General features: G+C 43.1%; 1 long non-coding RNA gene across 1 annotated transcript in view; it reads right to left on the bottom strand.

The window, feature by feature from the left end:
* LOC117360542 overlaps positions 1 to 16265 on the bottom strand; it is a 57560-nt gene extending 41295 nt beyond the window's left edge. The window contains exon 1 of the long non-coding RNA XR_004539443.1: positions 16161 to 16265. This is a non-coding gene — a long non-coding RNA (uncharacterized LOC117360542). The remainder of the gene's footprint in view (positions 1 to 16160) is intronic.
* Positions 16266 to 16691: the final 426 nt, after the last annotated feature.

The raw sequence follows: 16691 nt of genomic DNA, 5'->3' as shown, positions 1-16691 counted from the left end.
CCCTTAATTATGTTTACCATCCTTTTTCTAACAATTCCTAGCATTTTCTTTGCTTTCTTGGCCACCGCCACACATTGGGTAGAAGGTTTCAGCGTATTGTCCATGATCACACCCAGATCTTTTTCTTGAGCACTGATCTATTAATTGATGTGGTAGGCTGGTAAGACGTAACTTCTGACTTATTTTCATATTAAAAAAATTTAATCAAACCCATTCTGAAAACAAAAGTGGTGAAGCTTCTAAGATCTAGAAATAATCTGGACTCTATTCAATTGCTATTAGAATTAGAAGACCTTTCCTACATAAACTGGAGGGTTTACCTTTGATGGATTGAATTAATAGGTGGGAAGGTGAGCTTAAGAAAACTGTTGGTCAAATTATTCCATTAAAACTACTGTATCACCACCATTATCAAATTTATTTGATAATACCACAAAATCAAACAAATATGTTAGCAGTTTAGAATCATAAAAACAAAGAAGAGAATTACAGACCGATTACAGTGTGAAGGTGCTTAATACACCATTTAACAATTTGTGGGTATCGGTTATGCAAAGGGTTTTATGACCTATGATAGAGAACCTGTCCTGCTGAAGATACCATAGCTGGAATTGATTATTCTGTGTATGGTGCAGGCTTCTGAGGTCTTTCCCTTTTAATAAATCAAAGTCAATTGCATGTGGAACCTATAACTTTTCTAGTTGTGAGACTGATTAAAAGGACAACATGTTAGCCAGGAACTCTAGACATCTTAGCATTTTGTGACCAAAGGCCTCATTTACAAAGCTGTTTAGCGAGGGTTGCTGTGGTAACTGCCCTGAAGCCCATATGGATTTAAAGGGCTTTGGAGCTATTGCCGTGTGGCTTTGAAAAAAAAAAAAGGGGGGGGAAGGGGGCAAGATTCTGACACTCGAGAGTGATTTAGGTAATGACACTGGTTCACTAAAGAGGAGCCAATAATCTGCCCTGTTTCTAAGGTTAAGAAAATCTGCAGCAATTCATGATATGATAAAAGTACAGTAAGTGATGAGCAAGCTTTGATTTCCAGAGTCAGACATTTCTATTCTTCTACTGAGATCAGTAATAATGAAACTAATAAAAATGTGTCAGAATCTAAGCCAAAAACCTGCCTCTTTGCTCTCTGTCCATCTAAACTGATTGAAAAAGATGGATCTGGCTCACTTGACACGTTAAATATGATATTGTAAATGTCTTTGAGAGAAAGAGACAGATTTCTCCTCATAATTTGAAGGATTTTTTTGTTCCTAATTAACCCCCCCTTTAACAAAACCGTGTGTCAGGTTTTTAGCGCCAGCCAGCATACTGAATGCTCTGCATTGTTCTGATGGTCATAGAGTTCCAATGAGCAACAGAGTGTCAGAGCCAGCACACTCTAAAAACCTTGTGCAGTTTTGTAAAAAAAAAGGGGAGGGGGTAAAGAAGCCACATACAAAAAAACAGATACAGTCCAGTGTCTAATATTGCCTTTTCGTAGGAAAATTAATAGAAGGCACAGCATTACAACTGCTTGACAGTTATTGGATGAGAATAATATATTAGGGCAATAACAGTCTGGTTTTGTTCACATTTTACCATACGAGGGGGCTGCTGAAAAGTTCTCAGCCCAACCATTAAAGTTGGGGAAGATTCCATCGAGGGCTTTTACACTTAGGGCTCCTTTTACTAAGGTGCGCTAGCGTTTTTAGCGCGCGCTGAAGATTAGTGCGTGCTAACCCCGCGCTACACAAAAAGTACTAACGCAAGCTCTAGAGAGGAGTTATCGTGTAGCGTGCGCTAAATCCGCTAGCGTACCTTAGTAAAAGGAGCCTTTAGTCTGGCGATTTTCCGTTCTTTTTGTTCAGCATTTTTCTGACAGAACAAAAAAAGTGGAAAATCACTGGACTTGATGGAGATTGCCCCAACTTTATTGGTTGGGCTGACAAATTTTCAGCTGCCTCTCATAGACAGCTCTGCTGTCTCTTTTAAAAGGACATGTTATTTGGAAAGAGACTGATATTTTGTCTTTATTTTATTAGATCTTTTTTTAATATTTAAAATGTTTATTAATTTTTTTCAAAATATATAAGCGAACAACCACATAACAAATAGTTACTGCACAGTACAATAAACAGAATACAGTAACTTCATAGTAAGAGAAAATAAAAAACAAAGCATTCACAGCCTTCAGGCAAATTTAACAAAATCTTCTATCTAGCCTGATATTCAGCGGGTTGTACAATAACATCTATCTCCCCCTCCCTCCCCATACCCCCCCTCCCCGAAGAACTCCTAACCAATCACAGCCCCAATTCCCTCTGAAAGCAATGTACAAAAAAGAAAATAAAATCAGCCCACTTGCAAAGTCATCAGTTTTTCAGAAATTAAAGCCCACGTTCACACAGAATGAACAAAATGTCCTCTGCATTAAGCCACCATCACCTCCATATGCCCCAACTGTTGTAATCTCAAACACTAGGCCTCCCGGCTGGGTGCCCCAGCGGTCTTCCAAGAACCAGCTATCAAACATTTAGCAGCCGCTAGGCCCCATCTAAGTAGTTTAGTTTGCCACTTAGAATATTTAGCATTATATAAACTCAATAAACAGCCCAGTGAAGTGTTCCCCACCGGAGCTCCCAGCAATTGAGACAATTCCCCTACCACTAATTTCCAAAAGGTTTTCAGCACAGTATAGTCCCACCATATATTTATGGTGGATCCCAAACCCAGCTGGCAACGCCAACACCTGTCTGATACTGCCGGATACATGGTATAAAACCACTAAGGCGTGTAATACCATCGGGTGAGAACTTTATAAGCATTTTCCTGCACCAAGGCACAGGTGGATGCCCTACCCATCTCAACACAAATAGCAGTCCATTCTCTGGGAGTAAGACTCTGTCCCAAATCTCTCTCCCACTGAAATATGAATTGAAATGTGGGAATAACACTCCCTTTCCAATATTGATACATAATAGAAATAGGCCGGGGAACCGTCTGTAATGTGATCTACAATTTTTCCAGAAATTCCCCTCCCAATGCTGTCCACTTATCCCAACCTTTAGATCTCATAAAATGTCACATTTGTAGATAGGCTAAATAATCACCCTCAAGAAGCCCATATTTAAGTTTCAAAACACTGAATTGCAGAATGCCTTCTGGTCTTAAGAGATCCCAAAACTTTCTCAGGCCCACTCTCTCCCAACGCTCGAAAACTAGATTAGTAGCTCCTGCTGGAAATTGAGGCTTCCCCCGAAAGGAGGCCAAAGAAGACACCACTAATCCCCCATTTATCTCCCTTCTAGCCTTATCCCATACCTTAATCAGATGTAACAGGAAGGGGTTAGCCGTCATCTGCTGCCAGCGGCTTTCTGCCATGGAGGACCACAAAACACATCTAAGCGGCACCACCCCTCCCATGCTCTGTTCCATTTGCAACCCCCATTTCTGGGCACCCAGCTCCCAAGCTCCCAATCCAGTAACATGTGCAATTGGGCAGCATAGAAATACCAGCACAAATTATGAACCTCTCTCCCCCCACCCCCTACCCCCCCCCATCACCCCCTGTGAAATGTGTGGCGGTCGCTTTTGCCAAATAAAGCTCTGAAACGTTCCATGCAGTCTCCATAAGGTAAAAGCCAGCACTTAACTGGAAGTTCTTTGAAAAGAAATAATAATCTAGGTAGAATATTCATTTTTTTCACCGCAATTCTCCCCCACCAAGAAAGCCAGAGCCCATGCCATCTCTGAAGATCCCTTCTCAAGTTACGAAGTACTGGGCTATAATTAACATCATATAGACAAGAAAGGTCACTCGGAATATGAATCCCCAAATAATGCAATTCCCGGCGAGCCCACCAGAAGGGAAATCTCTCCCATAAATAACTAATTTCCTCCTCCACCAGCGTAAGGTTCAAAAGCTCCATTTTATCAAGATTGATTTTAAAGCCAGATATTGTTCCATAGACCTCAAAAATAGATAACAAAAGTGGGATAGAAGATCTAGGCTTAGTAATATATAGCAAAATGTCATCAGCAAAAAGCACGATACGATGATCATAGCCCACAAACTCAATACCCTTCAAAGACACATGCTATCTAATATACTGAACCAACGGCTCTATAGATATAGCAAAAGGTAATGGGGAGAGGGGACAACCCTGCCTAGTCCACCTCCCAATGGAGAAAAAATAAGTATAACTTCCATTAATCTGATGACAGGCTTGTGGAGGCTGATAAAATGCCTGGACCCAACCACAAAAAGACCGCCCCAATCCCATTCGTTCCATAACTGCCCATAGAAACTCCCATGATACTTGGTTGAATGCTTTCTTAGCATTAACCACCATCAAAAACGCTGGCTTACGTCTCTGCTGTATCTGCCACATCAAATGCAAGGTGCATCTAATATTATCTCCAGCTTTTTGCCCTTGGATAAAACCCACCTGATCTTGGTAAATTAAACTTGGAAGCACGCTCCACAACCGGAGAGCCAATATTTTCACAATAAGTTTAGCATCGACATTCAATAGGGAGATCGATCTAAATGACCCACAGCAAAAAGGGTCCCAACCTGTCTTCAACAACAAAGAAATGCCCGCTTCCCCCATGGACCTGGGTAGCACCTGACCCTCCCTGACACCATTCGCCTCTCGTACCAAAAGAGGGCCCAGAAGATCTCCAAACTGCTTATAAAATTTAGCGGTGTAACCATCCAGCCCAAGTGATTTACCATCTTTTGCTAATTTAATAGCCCCCATGACCTTATACAGGGATATGGGCTCTTCCAGAATTCCTCTATCCGTGGATGCCAGTGTAGGCAGTGGAACATCACGTAGAAACCCCTGTATTTCTACCGATCTCCCCCTCCCTCCTGATTATATAATTCCTGATAATACTGCAAAAAGTCCTACCAATTGCAGTATCCTAAACTAAATTAAACCTTAAGTTTATATACCACATCCTCTCCATAATTATAGAGCTCGGCACAGTTTACAAAAGCTTAATATAAGGAAGGAAAAGCATAATGGGGTTGGAGATTGAGTACCTCCAACACATCTCCCCAATATCATTAAAGTCCCCTCCCCATTATCATTAAAATCAAGATAATCTCTGATCATTGCCGAATCTCAGCAACCACCTCTGGAATACCCACCAATGATTCATTAAGTCTCCAGTATCTAGTACCTCTGCTCTGCAAGACTCCTACACTCTGCACCATCACCTGAGCATGATCAGATACCTGAATCCCACCTATTTCCGCTTCCTTGATAGTATCCCATAAATTTCTATGAACCCAGACCCCATCGATAAGTGTATGTCTTCTGAGCATGGGAATAGAAAGAATAATTATGCTGAGCAGGCGCCAACAATCCACCGTTCTGAGAGACCGCATGAAAGTTTGAAAAGCTCTATTGGAAAGCTTATGTGTTCCTCTCCCCCTTTTACAGTGATCCAACTGAGCATCAGGGATGACATTGAAATCCCCTCCCAAATATATTGACCGTAGAAGGAAGCCCTGAAGTTGTCCCTGGAGTTGTTGGTAGAAATGATCTTGATCAATGTTGGGCCCATAAATATTCACTATGATCACCACTCTTCCCTGAAGTATTCCCTTAAGAGCCAAACAGCGACCCTGAGAGCCTCTATAAATGTGGTCAATAGAAAGACCCAACTCTTTCCTCACTACAATAGCAAGACCCCCTTTATTTTTCTATGAGGCAGCCTCCTGATGCGTCCAAATCTGATCAAAATTTGGAAACTGTAATAAGGCCGCATCACAAGGTCTCAAATGTGTCTCCTGTAGGAGACAGATATCCCACTGCATCTGCCTTAATTCATGAAAGACCACACTTTGCTTTCCCATTCCCATTCCAAGAACCTACCCGGAGTACAGTACTCTGCTGCCTGATCCCCTCCCTGCTGTGCCTCATGGCTAGGAGTATCTGTGCCCTGTCCCCCCTCCCTCCCCCATCCCCCTACATACTGATCCCCCACACTCGGGATCAGACAAGAATGAGGTCATCCCCAGAAGGCAATTCACCCCACCACTCCCCATAGTAACATCAAGAAAGCAAAAAAATAAAACATAAATATCCCCCTCACTAAAATTCCCATTTGCACAGCTCAAATCAAAGGCCATTCCCCTACAATCCCTTAACCAGCTTGTCAGAATATCCCTCTTCTTCTTAATTTGTAACCTTCAAAACCATACACACTCTCCCCAGTCAGCACAGCATGTCATCACACCCCATCCCAATCACACAACATAACCCCCAAACCACACAACCCATAACAGAGGTAGAAATCTGCTTGGAACCGTCCCCACATGTCAAACCATCTAGGAACCCAACAAAAGTCAGTGATCTAAGTGGAAACACTCATTATGTTGCAGATTTGGTATGCTTCTTCCCCCCCAGGTAATCAGCTGCAATGGAGTCAGCTTAATTGCTCCACCTGAAGAAGAACCAGAGGAGTCCTATGTCAGTAGTCTACCATAGCCTAGGTCTTTAAGCACCAGCCACACATCCGCCACTTCTACTTTCCTAGATCTCCCATTCACTGTGATCCAGAGACCAAAGGGAAACAGCCAGCAGTAATGATGTCCTTCATGCCGGGGCACCTGTGTAACCTCGTGAAAAGCTCTACATTTTTGCAATGTGACTAAAGCCAAGTCCTGATAGATTCCAACTGTAACTCCGCTCCATTCAAATCGCTGGTGTCGCCGTGCCTCTTGCAAAATATGTTCCTTGAGTAAGTAATCCCCAAAACATGCAATGATATATCGGGGTCCATTAGATTGGGTAGGTCCAAGGCTCTGATGCACCCGGAACAATATTATGTTGGATGGCTCCACCTGGTTCTCTGTCCCTAAGAGTTGAATGCAAAGTTCCTAAATTACTTGCTTACAATCCTTATAACGGTCAGAGTCTGAGATTCCTTTAAATCTCAAATTGCAGCGCCGCAATCTATTCTCTAAATCCTCTAGTTGATTCTGCACCTCGATCAAGCTAGACTCTGTTTTCTTGGTCGCTGCCACTGTTTCTTCCATCATGGTTGCCAATTGAGACACGTGTTCCTCCAACGCTGCAACTTGGCCACCCAGCTCTACTACTTCCATTCGAAGCTTGGCCATGGCTGCCTTAACATTATCTCGTACCCGCACCATTTTGGTTTTCAGGTCAGCAAACCAAGCTTCCATTTTAGCTTGGAATGCGATTGCATGTAAGCCTTTCATTGCCATGGTTGAGGCCATGGGCATGGACCCCGACCACATCGCCATCTTGTTACGGTCCAATGGGGATCTGGGAGAGCCCGCCCTGGATTTGTCGCTCACAGTGTTCACAATTTTAGATTTGTCCAGGCGTTTGCGGGTTGCCATGCACTGAACAGCCCAAAGGGAACCCAAAAGTTATCCAAAACACTCCTGGGAAGCCAAACAATCTCAAAAATACTCAAGCCCCAAGAGAGCTCAAGAATTAAGCTGCCATCTCTTAGTCTGACGTCACTTCCTCCCCTTTTTATTAGATCTTAGTATTGCCTTGATTTTAATGACTATGGAATTCTATTGTGATGTTTGATTTTATTGACTATTGTGATGTTTTTGGCCATACAGTTCACGAAGGCAACCCTTTATTAATTTGATTATTTCCTCTATGTTGGTTGGGCTTTGGAACTTCTCTTGGGGGTCAAAGATAGAACAACTATTTATGTGGTCCTATCTGACTACAAAACTTATTCAGTTAGGTACTGAATATTGATGCCCAATAATATAAGTTATGTGATATACCGGTTATGCACTAGATATGGCAATATTTAGTGGAGATAACTGCTAAATATTAGTGGTTGGGCACCAATATGCTATTTAAATCAGTCAGTGGCTGGGTCTGGCTGGTTAAATCTGGGCCTGGGACAATACCAGTCTAGGAACAGAGGAACTATCCCTTTTGTTTCCATTTTTTAAAGATTTGGGCCTAATCAAAGATTAGGGATTGATTGTTTCCTATATCATTAAGGGCTTCTATAGCAATTCTGTCAACCTTTATTCCCTTCTTTACAGCCTTCCCTAACTGTTTTTTCCTTGTCTGGTTCCTTAAGAGCAGTCCATGTGTGGGCATTCCCTTTGGAAATGACCCTTTTTCCCCACAAGAGAAACAGTAATAGTGGACATATTTCCTTTTGGGGGTCTCCCTTACCCCTTATTTCCCCATCAACTAATCTCTTCCTAGGTCTCCAGAACCAGTGGTGCAGCAAGGGAAGATGGCATCCAGGGCAGAGACACCTAGCATTGCCATGTGGTGTGCCCCCAATGCATACTCCCCTGCTGCCCTGGCATTGTCACACCACCTACCACATCCCATACCTCTTCAAATTTTTGCTGACAGTGATCAGGCTGTCCTACTCCTGTTCATACCAGCTGTGCCTTCCTTCTGATGTCACTTCTTGGTCCTGCAAACAGAATGTGATATTAGAGGAATGGATGAGGCCATTGTAACCAGTACAAAGGACAACCAGCTTGCTGCTGGTGAACATTTGAAAAGGTAGGGAGTGATAGTGCTTTTTAGAGACCCCTCCCATTGTGTGTGGGGGGAGGGGTAAAAGAGAAGAGGTACCAGTGTTCTCATCAAATAAGCTCCTGGGATACTCCTCCCCCATTCCCTTACTACCCAATGCCCCCCCCCTCCCCTCCAGAACTTAGGAGTGAACCATGGTTCCCTGGAAACGTAATTCCCTATAATGAGATCGCTCTGCTCCTTTCGTCTTGATTGCAGATCTCCTTTTCTTGGATTAGACCTTCTTTTTTTCTCAAGCCTTCCTCAGCTTCCATTCTCAGCTAATTCAACTGACTCTATTAGACAAGCTAGTCCTTGTCAAGTGAGCCAAGCTTCAGTTGTGGAGGAAAACTATTTAAATGCCGCTCAAGGACCACATATTTGACTTTCTCTTACAGTGGCTGCTTCTCTGGCTTTAATTAACCAACACAAAGTCCAGTTTAAAAGTTGTCGAGCCATTGATCTTAGCAGGACAGTTTCCTAAACTGTATGTTGCTAAATTTTCTTTTCCCTGGTCAAGCCAGCTTTAACTTCCTTATAGTCCCATCAAGGAGCCGCTAGATGGCCTGCTACTCTCAGTCAAATAAGAGATAATTAGATGGCCTAATGGTCCTGGAGTCAATCTGCAGCTTCAGCTACTTGCTCAAATCTCACTAAGAAAGCATCTGATCATTGTATAGGTCAAATTTCTACCAAAGATAGTTAAGATATTCCCTGAGTTACTGGATCAAGTCCCTCATTCCTCTAGCTCAGTGTTTCTCAATTTGGTTCTGGAGTACCCCCATGCCAGTCAGGTTTTCAGGATATCCACAAAGAATATGCACGAAAGAAATTTGTATATAATACAGGCAGTGTATGCAAATCAAGTTTATGCACATTCAATGTGGATATCCTGAAAGCCTGACTGGCAAAGGGGTACTCCAGGACCGAATTGAGAAACACTGCTCTAGCTGACAAATGTCTAGAATGCTAGAACTTGTGCATGTAGGCACATGCCCATGTAAGTGCTAGCAGGGCACCTGTATAATTCTCCAAATACTCACTTAAGTTAGATAGCACACATTTAGAATGTGGTATACACAGGGGTAGAGCACAGGTGCTACAAAGACATAGGTAGGACTTTCACTTACACACATCCCTGTCTATTTTAGATGCTTGCATTTACCATACTTCTAAAGTTGTTATAACTGTGGGCTTTCAGATAATAGGTATGCCAATAGCAAATTATGCTAGTGTAACCTAGGTCTCACTCTCTTGCCTGCCCAGGCGTGGATACCAACTATCTAGCTCTTCGGGTCAGGAACCTACAATCTTGCCTTGCACAAAACAAAAGATGAAGTCTGTCACTTTCTTGAGCTGGGCATAGGCCAGGTTTGGATAAGGATGCGGTAAGCCAGAGGATCACAATCTTGGGGGCTCAAGCATGATCACTCAATCCTCATTATATTCTCTTGTTAAATAATGACCCACAAAGGAGACGATCACCTCTGCACAATCAACCACAAGGTCCAAAAAAAGGAACAGAGTGTGCCTGGTCTTCAAAACCCACTTTATTAGCAACCAAACATAAAAATAAACAGCAAAACTTAAAGAAGATCAAAGACTTGACATGGCCCATGTTTTGGCTATTGCCTGCATCAAGAGTCCAGCGTGAACAGCGTAATACTGATCGGCATGCTTCTGGACAACTAATCTCTGGTTTCAGACCAAGGTAAAATTGATATCTAGAACATTAAGTAAACGTTTCAGTTGTCCATTTCACCTTGATTGAAGGATCAACATATGTGTGGCACAATGGTTAGAGCTACAGCCTTAGCATCCTGAGGTTATGGGTTCAAACCTTATGCTGCTCCTTGTGACCCTGGGCAAGTCACTTAATCCCCCATTGCCCCAAGTACATTAGATAGTGTGTGAGCCCACCAGGACAGAGAAAAATGCTTGAGTACCTGATTGCCCTGATGCAGCCGTTGTTCGGCGAAACAAGAGCCTTGTTGGTGACATCCAGTTCCTTGTCTTTTGTCAACGTGAGAAGTGCTATAGCAGGAAGATCTATTCGCTGCTGTTTGTGCCATCGTCAGAAGATAAGTGAACTGTTTTGTTCTTTTTCTGGCTCCCTGTGCTTTGGTCCCGTTTTGAAAAATTACATTTTGAAACATGTGGAGTTTTTTTGCCTATGATATAGAGCAGGACTGGCTTAAGAACTCATTGGGTTGCCGTCCGTATTTTGTTGATAAGTTGAGGCTTTTTCTCCACCTATTATAAATGTACTTTCATGGGGTATCCCCACCACTAGGCTAATAACAATTTTTTGCTGATTGTATTTAAATGTCTCTATCATATCTCCCTTTCCCACATTTCCTCCAAAGTATACATATTGAGATATTTGGGCTAGATTCACAAAGCAAACCGATCGGTTTGCGAACCCATTTACTATCAAATTTCCATCCGGCCTGATTCACTTACCTCTCCTGCGATCTGCTTCGAATCCATGCATGCAAATGAGGTGAAACACATGCAAATTGGACAGCGACCCGATTCACTACACCAAATTTCCGATCCGACTGGATCACCTGAAGAAGTGATTGCTGGGGACCAGTTGAAAACGTCTTTCGGACTGGAAGCCTTGCTCTCTGCCCTGCAGTCTCTCCTGCCTGCTTGCCCCGAATGCTGCCCTGCTTCTTATCTCCTGCTGCTCGTCTTTCCGATGCTCTTCTCCTGCCTCCATAAGTGTTATATGAATACTAAAACAATAAATATAAACTACAACTTCTTCTTCTGCGCAGTATTGAAACTGCCATTACAAGCTGTCCATGATACAGTCAGTTCAGAAACAGTTCATTTGTGTTTCCCACTCTCTTCATTCCAATGCTCCTTACCCATAGTGAGCCACTTCTGGGTCCCACCCTCTTTCCTCAGTCCAGGAACACTCTGTTTTTCCTACCAAAATGAAACACTCCACACAGGCGCTTCTTTACACAGAGTCTGTTCACTTACTGTATTCATTCCAAAGTGTCAACAGGAGAGGATAGAATAAAGAGGGCATGGAAACCTTTATATTTCCTCCCAGTGAAACTCTCCAAGTTCCACTCTCTTTCAAATACTGTTGTCTGCTCTTCTACCGTGTTTCCCCGAAAATAAGACCTACTCCTAGCATCATTTGGGGGTAAGTTTTAATATAAGCCCTACCCCCAAAATAATCCCTAGTCCCAGGATTCGCCAGAAACTTCAAACCCCCCCCCCCCCACTGCGCAGCCAAACCCCTGCTGACCCTCCATACTTCCCTCTCCGCCGATCGCGAGTGAGCCCTATCTTCAACCAAAGCAGCATCGAGCCGGCAGCACTCTAAACAGGCTGCTTGTCCTTGTCCGTCGGGGATTTCAGTCTGCTGCTTTAATGATGATGTTAGCCCCAAATGTCTAAATGGTGCCCTGGATGTTTTGTAAAATGTTTAGATTATAATATAATGTTTAGATAATTATCACTGCATAATATCCAAGTCCTAAATCCATCCCAATCTCACCCAAAAACATGCCTCCAACATGCCCCCATGAAATTTAGATGCACTGCTGAGAAATGGCATAGAAAATTGTCTAGAAAGTAGGTTTCAAAAGTAGTGATTTGGTCGTTTTGGCGATCAAAATATCCATATATCACTTTATGAAGTCTTTTGGATGTTTTTCTTTCTTTTTTTTTTTTTTTTTTTTTAAATGAGCCCCATAAGAACATAAGCATTGCCTCTGCCGAGTCAGACCATAGGTCCATCATGCCCAGCAGTCCGCTCCCGCAGCGGCCCTCCCAGGTCAATGACCTGTAATTGATCCTTTATTCAAAAAATATTTTGCTCTGTATAGTATCCCTCTAATTATACCCTTCAATCCCCTTTTCCTTTAGGAAATCGTCCAATCCCATTTTGAAACCCCCAAATCATACTCTGCTCTACTACCTCCTCTGGAAGCGCATTCCAGGTGTCCACAACCCTCTGAGAGAAGAAGAATTTCCTAGTATTTGTTTTGAATCTGTCTCCTTTCAATTTTTTTGAGTGCCCTCTTGTTATAGTTGCCCCCGCCAGTCTGAAGAATCTGGCCCTCTCTACCTTCTCTATACCTTTCATGATCTTGTAAGTTTCTATCATGTCCCCTCTGTGTCTCCGCTTCTCCAGGGAAAAGAGCCTCAGCTTCTCTAATCTTTCAGCATATGAAAGGTTTTCCATGCCTTTTATCATTCTTGTTGCTCTTCTCTGGACCCTCTCGAGTATCGCCATATCCTTCTTAAGGTACGGCGACCAGTATTGAACGCAGTACTCCAGATGCGGGCGTACAGCATAACTTCCTTCGTTCTGGTAGTGATACCTTTTTTGATTATGCCCCATTCTGTTCGCTTTCTTTGAGGCCGCTTCACATTGTGCCGCCGGCTTCATTGTTTTATCCACCAAAACCCCTAAGTCCATTTCTAATTTACCTTCCCTCAGTACTATCCCCCCTTTCGTGCAGTTGTACATCGGGTTTCCTTTCCCTATGTGCAAGACTTTACATTTCTCTACATTGAAGCTCATGTGCCATTTATTTGCCCACTCACTCAGTCTGTTCAGGTCCCTTTGCAGTTCTTTACATTCCTCAACAGTTCTAACTCTACTGGAGAGTTTTGTGTCGTCCGCAAATTTTATAACTTCGCACTTCGTCCCTGATTCCAGGTCATTAATAAATATATTGAACAGCAGCGGTTCCAACACTGACCCCTGCGGGACGCCACTCGTGACCCCTTTCCAGTCAGAGTAGTGTCCCTTTACTCCTACCCTCTATTTTCTGTCTGCCAGCCAATTTCTGATCCATCTGTGTACATCCACTTCCACCCCTTGGTTCCACAGTTTCCTTAGTAGGCTCGTGGGGTACCTTGTCGAAGGCTTTTTGGAAGTCCAGATATACAATGTCTATGGGATCACTTTTGTCCAATGGTTCATTTATCCCCTCAAAGAAGTGCAGTAGGTTCGTTTGGCATGATCTTCCTTTATAGAAACCATACTGACTTGTTCTCATCAGATTATTTTTTTCTATATGCTCATTGATATTGTCCTTGATTAATGATTCAGCCATCTTCCCCGGACCTGAGGTTAAGCTAACCGGTCTGTAGTTCCCTGAGTAGCCTCTTGATCCTTTTTTGAAGATAGGTATAACATTCGCTATCCTCCAGTCCTCCGCGATTACCCCTGTTTTCAAGGATAGGTTGCAAATCTGCTGTAGTAACTCCGCTGTTTCATTTCTGAGCTCTTTCAGTATTCTCGGGTGGATTCCGTCTGAGCCCGGAGATTTGTCAGTTTTTAATCTATCTATCTGTTTGAGTACATCTTCGAGGCTTACCTCCATGCATGATAATTTTTCCTTTTGATCCCCATTGAAAGTTTTTTCCGGTTCTGGCACGTTGGATGTGTCCTCCTTTGTGAAGACCGACGAGAAGAACGTGTTTAATCTTCTGGTGATCTGGATATTCACTTTCCATGTGTATATTGCCTTTCTTAAGTTCTTCGTATATTTTTATTCAGGTGAAAATGCTGGTTATGAGCAGTATACAAAATTTTGCCTGCATGATTATTAACACACTAGGAAGTTTTACTAACTTTCTACAATTGCACATCATCTACAGATCCTACTATTTCACATATGTCGAACTTTTCCAGATCATTAATCAATATGCTAAATAACACTGGGGACAATACAAATTCCTGATACACTCCACTGTTTATCTATTTCTGTTGGGAAATTGGCCATTTCATCCCTGTTTAATACCCTTTTGATTACCAGTCCACAGCAACGTGGAGGAGTCCATAACTGTATATTGCCTTGAATTCCTAAAATGAAATTTTCATGAGGTCTCTCTCATTTGCCCCCTCTTTTAAAAAGCCGTGGTAGGCTTTCTTTTATCGCCAGCTGCAGCAGTATTAGCTCCAACACTTATAGAATTCCAATGAGTATCAGAGCTAGTATCGCTGCAGCCGGTGATAAAAAAACGCCTAAAGCGGCTTCATAAAAGGGGAGGGGTTTAAGGGCTTTATCAAACGCCTTCTAAAAATCCAAAATAAATGAAATCAACAAAGCTTGCTCTTATTCAAATGTTTATTTATACCTTCAAGGAATCCTAATAGATTAGTAAAGCTTGACTTCCTTTTACTAATTCCATGCTGGTTCCTCCTCATTAAGCGGAGTTTAGCCATATGCCCAACAATGTTGTTCTGAACAATAACTTCCACCATGTCAGGCTCACTGGTCTGTAATTTTCTGGATCACCCCTGGAGAACTGTTTAAAAACTGGCATTACATTGGCTACCCTCCAGTATTCTACTTCATTGGCAGATTTTAATGAGAGGTTCTAGGTTAACAGTTTGTACTAAATGTTCATTATGTAAGCAACTATGAAACCTCTCATGGGACCTGCAAGCACATTTTAAAAGGAAACAATCTGAAGAGTTTCTCTTTGAAAATACAATAGGTTTTTTATATTAGTAAATCGCTCAAAACTTATAGGGCTCCTTTTATCAAGCCGCGCTAGCGATTTAACGCACATAATAGCGCATGTTAAACTGCCTAGCCGCTAATGCCTGCCTTGAGTTTTTTGGCCAGCGCGGGGGTTAGCGCGTGATGAAAAGTTGTGCATGCTAACCCTGCTAGCGCGGCTTGATAAAAGGAGCCCTTAGTGTCAAAGTGCCAAAGTGTAACTTATTCTGCCAATCATTCTATGAAAGTTGTTTTATTTACATTAGAAAATACGGATGTATTCCCTTTATTTATTGTTTTTGTATGAGCATCCATTGAGATGCAAAATAGAGTATCCAGGTACTTTTTACCTGTATTGTGGATCTCAGCCCACATTTTCCAATGAGCTTGAAGTCCTCTGGGTAGAGCACCATCTTATGGACCTTCTGATATATACTGGGTTGAATACTAGGAAACCCCAAAGAGAAACTCTATAAAGACCACTTAGCTGACGTAGGTGCTTAACTTAGGCCTTCTTTTACTAAGCTGCGGTAGAGGTTTCTACTTCAGCCCGGGCCGCTAAATACTCTGACACTGCTCCAACACTCATAGGAATTCTATCAGCGTTGGAACAGCATCGGAGCACTTAGAACGCCGGGCTGTGGTAGAAACCTCTACTGCAGCTTAGTAAATGGAGGGGTTAATCGATGAATAGGCTAAATTGGTACTGACAATTGGCACTTAACGACTCATAATTGATTTTGATTGAATGTTACAAGCACAACTTAGTAGGCACAATTCTATAAAAGTTAGGCACCTTATCAAAAACGCTCATCTAAAAGTGGGCTTGGTTAGGGGTGGATCGTGGGTGATTTTTTGAGTTATGCGCACAGTTATAGAATATGGGCCAAAGTAGAGAATGACATGGTGGTTGTTACCCGCGGCTAGCTGCGAGTAGCCCCGGGTAACCCGCCGAAACGGGGAAAAAAAAATAGTAGTCGCTGTGGGGACAGGGACAAGGCCATTCACCGCTCCGTGGAGCGGTGAATAGTCTTGTCTCCGCAGTGAGGCATCAAGGATCACGCGGTCCAGCAGCCCCCCACCCGCCCGATTGCAGTGTTTAGCCAGCACCCTCCCTCCACCTCACCTTATATGCTGTTTGTCGGCTTTCTTTTTCCTGAGCTGCACGCGTTCAAAAAAGACGCGAACGCGCGGCTGCGCGAGTTGATCAATCTTCTCCTCTGAAGCAACCGGAAACAGGAAGTTGCAGGAGAGGAGAAGATTGATCAACTCGCACAGCCGCGCTTGCGCGGCTTTTTGAACACGTGCGGCTCGGGAAAAAGAAAGCCATCAAACAGCATATAAGGTGAGGTGGAGGGAGGGAGCTGGCTAAACGCTGTGATTGGGTGGATGGGGGCTGCTGGACTGTACGATCGCACATGTTCCCGGCTCACACTAGGAAGGAGGGAGTGAAAGGGAAAAAGATTCTGGGCCAATGGGATGAAGAGGGAAAGAAAGAAGTCCACAGCAGGAAAGAAAGGAGAGGACAGGCAGGTGAGCCAGATGCTGGAAGCAGGGGGGGGGAAGAAAGAGGGAGAGAAGCTAGATGGGGTTGAAAAGAAGAGACACATTGGTATGGAAGAGGAAGATAGGGGAAATCTGGACAGAGGAAGGTAAC

The sequence above is a fragment of the Geotrypetes seraphini genome, chromosome 5 (genome assembly GCF_902459505.1).
Source record: "Geotrypetes seraphini chromosome 5, aGeoSer1.1, whole genome shotgun sequence".
Taxonomy (NCBI): Eukaryota; Metazoa; Chordata; class Amphibia; order Gymnophiona; family Dermophiidae; genus Geotrypetes; species Geotrypetes seraphini.
This window is presented reverse-complemented; position numbering and strand designations above follow the sequence as displayed.